Genomic DNA, 6,479 nt, shown 5'->3' on the forward strand with positions numbered 1-6,479 from the left:
TGTAATTCTTATTTGGGGCTTATAAGCTATTTTTAGGTTACAGTTTAGAAATCTCACTATTCTCTCATTCATTCCTATGTCGTGCTTAGCAGAGTTGCTTACACACATGAGGTCCTAAATAAATATTTATGCAATATAGGTAAACTTGAAATGATTCTGACAGCACAAATATTTCAAATGAAGCATGAATGCATCACTTACTTTTCAGTCTTTCACTAAGCCCACAGAGATTACTAGGCCTGGGATGGCTACTCTATGTCAAGGACCTTCATGTTTTTCTTTCAAGATGATCACAAGCATCACACACCTAAAGTGAATTAATCTTGTTCTTCTTAGAAAGAGGATGGGCTCCAGTGATAGAGTATAACAAAATATCAGGGCGAAGCTCTTTAGTTAGACATTTGGGTTAAAGATACAAACCATATAAATATTTACAACAAATAACATTATTACATATTTTTGGAGGTGCAGCTCACAAGATTATGATCTGCTTTCCTTTTGCTTCTTGAGGACGTCACCAAACCCCAGAAAGCAAGTGAAAGGATAACAGTCATGATGCTTTCATTATTTTTCACTAGGGAATCTATGTATTTCCATATATCTATAATGCATTCTTTTTTTTGCTGTATAATATTCCCATTGTTCTGATTTTTTCCTGTAATTTTAAGTTTTGCTTTTTCATACACATATAGTTATGACCCAAAGACTACACTGCTAAAATAAGCAAATGATATATGTGTTTTATAATCATAAAAGTTTGTTTCCCTAATTGGCCTTTTGTTTGAATGAAAAGGTTGACAACAAGCTATGAGTATGTGAGCATGGTTTACCTGTCAAGTCCTTCTTTAGGTTGGGTGGGTATGAAGAAGGCACCGGGGGTCTCTCAGAAACTCAGGCTTCCTATGTAGCCTTCTGTTGAACAAGTCTAATCTAGAGATTCTGCTCTGATGTGTCTTTCAAAAAAGTTCTTAACTATTTTATGCTTTCCAGAAATTCACCAAATCTCCTCACTGATGTTTTCCCATTCTCACTTCTATTAAACATTTTTTTTTTATTTTTGTATATCATATATGTCATTTCAGTACCATGTTGGAAAAGATGTCAAGTATGAACTTGAACAAAGCTCAAGAAACTATGAAATTAAATTACTTATATATTATTTAATGGTATTTAGATGCAATGAACTATCACATTGCTTATCACAATGCCAAGTTCATCCAGTTGTCTGGAACACTACTTATATTGGATTAAACTACACATTGGAGATGCTAATAATATAACATAAATACTCTTTATTATGAAGCTGTATTGATTTTCTTAACCTAGAGATTTAAAAGTCTCCACAGTTCCTTTCTCTTTATGTACATTTATAAACATTTTTTTCTCATCAATATCTGATGCTGTTGAGAAGTTTCACAATATTATCCTATAGAGTGTTCAAATAGGGCTACCCAGCCTGTCCAGTGGTTAAGACTCCACCTTGCAATGCAGAGGATACTGGCTCAACCTCTGGTCTGGGAAGATCCCACATGTGTGTTTTTCTGGAATTCCCTTCCTTTACTATGATCCAGCACATGTTGGCAATTTGATCACTGGTTCCTTGGCCTTTTCTAAACCCAGTTTGGACATGTGGAAGTTCTCAGTTCATGAAATGTTGAAGCCTAGCTTGAAGGATTTTGAGCATAACCTTGCTAGCATGGGAGATGAGTATAATTGTCCAGTAGTCTGAACATTCTTTAGTACTGCCCTTCTTGGGAATTGGGATGAGGACTAGTCCTGTGGCCACTTCTGGGTTTTAAATTTGCTGACATATTAAGTGCAGCACTTTAATAGTATCATCTTTTAGGATTTTAAATAGCTGGAATTCTGTCACCTCCACTAGCTTTATTGGCAGCAGTGATTCCTAAGGCCCACTTGACTTCACACTCCAGAATGTCTGGCTCTGGGTGACTGACCACACCATTGTGGTTATCTGGGTCATTAAGATCTTTTCTGTATATTTTTGCCATCTCTTCTTGATCTCTTCTGCATCTATTAGGTCTTTATCATTTCTGTCCTTAATTGTGCCCATTTTTAGATGATATGTTCCTTTGATATTTCCAATATTCTTGGCGAGATCTCTAGTCTTTCCCATTCTGTTGTTTTCCTCTATTTCTTTGCACTGTTCATTGAAGAAGCCCTTCTTGTCCCTCCTTGCTCTTCTCTGGCACTCTGCATTTAGTTGAGAGTAGCTTTCCCTTTATCCCTTGCTTTTGGCTTCTCTTCTTTCCTCAGCTATTTGTAAAGCTTCCTCAGACAACTACTTTGGCTTCTTGCATTTTTCTTTGGGATGGCTTTGCTCACTGACTCCTGTACAATATTATGAACCCCTGTCCATAGTTCTTCAGGCACTCTGTTTACTAGACCTAATCTCTTGAATCTATTTGTCACCTCCACTGTGTATTCAGAGGGGATTTGATTTAAGTCATAGCTGACTGGCCTAGTGGTTTTCCCCACTTTCTTTAGTTTAAGCCTGAAGTTTTCTACAAAGAGCTGATGATCTGACCCACAGTCAGCTCCAGGTCTTGTTTTTTCTGACTGAATACAGTTTCTCCATCTTTGGCTACAAAGAATGTAATCAATTTCATTTCAGTATTGACCATTTGATGATGTCCATATTTAAAGTCATCTCTTGTGCTGTTGAAAAAGGGTGTTTATTATGATCAATGGGTTCTCTTGGCAGAATTCTGTTAGCCTTTGCATTGCTTCATTTTGTGTCCCAAGGCCAAATCTATCTGCTACTCCAGGTATCTCTTTACTTCCTACTTTTGCATTCCAATCCCCTATGAATAGGACATACATTTTTTTCAGTATTAGTTCTAGGAAGTCTTGTAGATCTTCAAGTGTACCCACTGTCAACTTGGTACCCATAAACACTTTTTAAAAATAATAATTAAATTTAAAATAAGTATAACAGTAAGAGCATAATTCTACCAATAATGATGCAATTGTGCTGTGTACAATCAAAAATGCATCAAAAGGGGGCTTCCCTGGCAGTCCAGTGGTTAAGAATCTGCCTGCCCAATGCAAGGGACATGGGTTCAATCCCTGTTCAGGAAGATTCCACATGCCACGGGACAATTAAGCCTGTGACCCACAACTACTGAAGCCAGTGCACTCTTGTGCCTGAGCTGCTCAACAAGAGAAGTCGCCACGATAAAAAGCTCATGCACCTCAAGGAAGAGTAGTCCCTGTTCACCGCAACTAGAGAAAGCCTGCACAGAAGACCTGCAGCAACAAAGACCCAGTGTAGTCACAAATAAGTAAATAAATTATTTTAAAAGACACTAAGAGGGAAAATATTTGCTCTTTAATATCTGGTAACTGAAATACAATGATGTTAAATTGACAATAATTAATCATAAGATATTTACTCAATACATCTTATGATAAGAGAATAATAGTGTAGGGAAAAGTAAGACATTTGTTGTACACAAGCATGAACACATACACCATAATGTACTCTTATCAAAGTAAGGAAGAAATACTCAAGGCATTTTGTAACTGATCTCATGGTATTTATAACTACCTTCTTCCACTTCCAAATCCATTTTCCCTTTACTTTCATAAAGTACTGTAGTTAGTCACTATTCTTTATCTGGTGGGGTGACCCAAATCATCATTCTCAAAGAGTCTAGAAAATTTGAAGTTCTGCCCAATTAAAAAAAAAATTATTGGGGGCTTCCCTGGTGGCTCAGCTGTAAAAAAGTCACCTGCCAATGCAGGAAATGAGGGCTCAATCCCTGGGTTGGGAAGATCCCTCAGAAAAGGAAATGGCAACGACTCCAGTATTCTTACCTGGGAAATCCCATGGACAGAGGAAGCTCGTGGGCTACAGTCCGTGGGGTTGCAAAAGAGTCAGACATGACTTAGCAACACAACAATAACAATAGCTGATTTACAATGTTATGTTAGTGTCTGCAGTACAGCAAAGTGACTTAGTTATACATATATCCACTCTTTTTCAGATTCTTTTCCAATGTAGGTCATTCAGATAAGATCAGATCAGATCAGTTGCTCAGTTGTGTCCGACTCTTTTGCGACCCCATGAATCGCAGCACGCCAGGCCTCCCTGTCCATCACCAACTCCCGGAGTTCACTGAGACTCACGTCCATCGAGTCAGTGACGCCATCCAGCCATCTCATCCTCTGTCTTCCCCTTCTCCTACAGAGTATTAAATAGAGTTCTCTGTGCTATATAGTAGGTCCTTATTAGTTATCTGTTTCATATATGGTAGTATGCATGTGACATTCCCAATCTTCCAATTTATCCCTTTCCTTTTACCCCCTAGTAACTATAAGTTTGTTTTCTAAATCTGTAACTCTATTTCTGTTTTATAGATAAATTCATTTGTAGGCTTTTTCAAGATTCTACATGTAAGTGATATCATAATTATCTTTCTCTGTCTGATTTACTTTATTCATGATGACAATCTCTAGATTCATTCATGTTGCTTCATTTGTTGAAGTTTGCCATTGAAATAAGTTTCAGAGACTAGTACTTCTAAGAGATGCTCTGAGGGATTTTCTTTTTCCAGACACAATTTTCTTTATCCCGTTATGGAGCGGTAGTCCAATTTCCCTTGGTAGTCAGAATCAGTCACTTCTGGTGACTTCGCCTTCCTTGCCTGATGATTCAGAGGAATGAGGAGCCCAAAGTGGCCCAGTAGCACTCTTAAGATCCTACTCAATGGAATCACTGCTGTGTGTGCTGGTGGAAGTATTCTTCCCTCTGGCTATAAGGACTCTCAACCTCTGAGCATAATATCTTGGAAAATGAAGTTAACTTGTCTAGTGGATCTCTAGGTGTAATACGGAGTGGTGCCATTTCTATTTCTACTTCTTGATTTTTGACCTATGAATCCTAGCTATCTGAGAAACAGTATTGATTTTAAAAGCACACAGCCTTCTGAAGAAACTTGATCACCTATGGTACTGTCCATCCAGGAAGTACTGTAACTGAGTTATAAAAGGCCGTTCTGACATTCTCTCAATCTAACAGCTTCAGAATGAAGGGGAACTAGGTAAAACAAGTGAACTCAATAGTAATGGGGCCATCACCATATTTCATTTGCTGTTGAAGTAAGCTGAGCAGTAGATAAGTAATCTTGTAAGTCCACAGATAGTTGTTTTGGCAGAAACACAGTCTGCAGGGAAGGAAACTCAGTATCTAGAGTTAGTATCTATTCTAATAAGGACAAAACACTGACCTTTCCACAATGGAAAATTGTCCAATGTAATCAATCTGTCACCAGGAAGCTAGCTGATCAGCTCGATAAACAGTACACTATCAAGGACTCATTGTTGGTCTCTGCTGGCAGACTGGGCACTAAGATGTGGCCATGGACAGGCTGGCCATGGTGAGTAGAAGCCCATGTTGCTGATCCCACAGGTAAACTTTATTCCTGCCACCATGGTCCCCTTTGAGTCCATTTGGTGATGACCAGGGTGGCTGAAGAAAAATGTTGACTGGTATCCATGACTGGGTCATCCTGTCCACTTCATTATTAAAGTCCTTCACTGCTGAAGTCATCCTTAATTGAGCATTCACATCAGACACAAATATATTTATGATTTTTCCCATTTAGAGGGAAATATCCACATACTTCTTCTTCAGATATTCTTGCCATCAATTTTCCAGTAGTATTGTTTCAAAGTCCCTTACCATCCAGCCAAACTATTGGTTAAAGCCCACAAATCACTATATAATCACATACCTGGCCATTTATCTTTACAGGCAAGTACGCTATCGGGTATCCAAGTTCTGTACCTTGGGAAGATATTCCATCACGCTCTCTGCCAGGGAAGTCACAGAGTGGGAGTAATGTTAGAGTAGTCCACTTTGGGATGGTGTCTGCATATGATGCAGAACCATTGGTAAACCAGATCCAGGTCTTATATTTCTCTGTTAATTATAGACAACCCCTACCCCTGTTATTAGGCCACAAGTGCAGGCTGGGATAGAGAATCCAGTGCAGCAGGCATGGGAACCATGGGCATTTGGGTTGCTTCTTCATAGACATCACTGGTACCTTCAAGGCTTGCTCAGGCTAGAACATGTACATACCACTTGCATTTAATAATGGTGTGACAGTGTACTCCCAATTTAATGACCTGGCAATCATACAACACCCAATTCAGGAAAGGCAGCTCAGATGCCATGTAAAACTGATGACCCATTGTTAAGCATTCAGTCTGAGCCACCAGGGAAGCCCCTAATAAGGCACAGGGCAGGCTAATAGCTGTTCTTCACATGGTGCTATTCAGTGGCTCCATTACATCCAACTCTGCAACCCCATGGACTGCAGCATGCCAGGTTTGCCTGTCCTTCATTGTCTCCAGGAGTTTGTTCAAACTCATGTCCATTGAGTTAATGATGCCATCCAACCATCTCACCCTTTCGCCCCATTTTTTCTCATGCCCTCAATCTTTCCCAGCAT

Source organism: Bos mutus, chromosome 1 (genome assembly GCF_027580195.1).
Source record: "Bos mutus isolate GX-2022 chromosome 1, NWIPB_WYAK_1.1, whole genome shotgun sequence".
NCBI classification, from domain to species: domain Eukaryota; kingdom Metazoa; phylum Chordata; class Mammalia; order Artiodactyla; family Bovidae; genus Bos; species Bos mutus.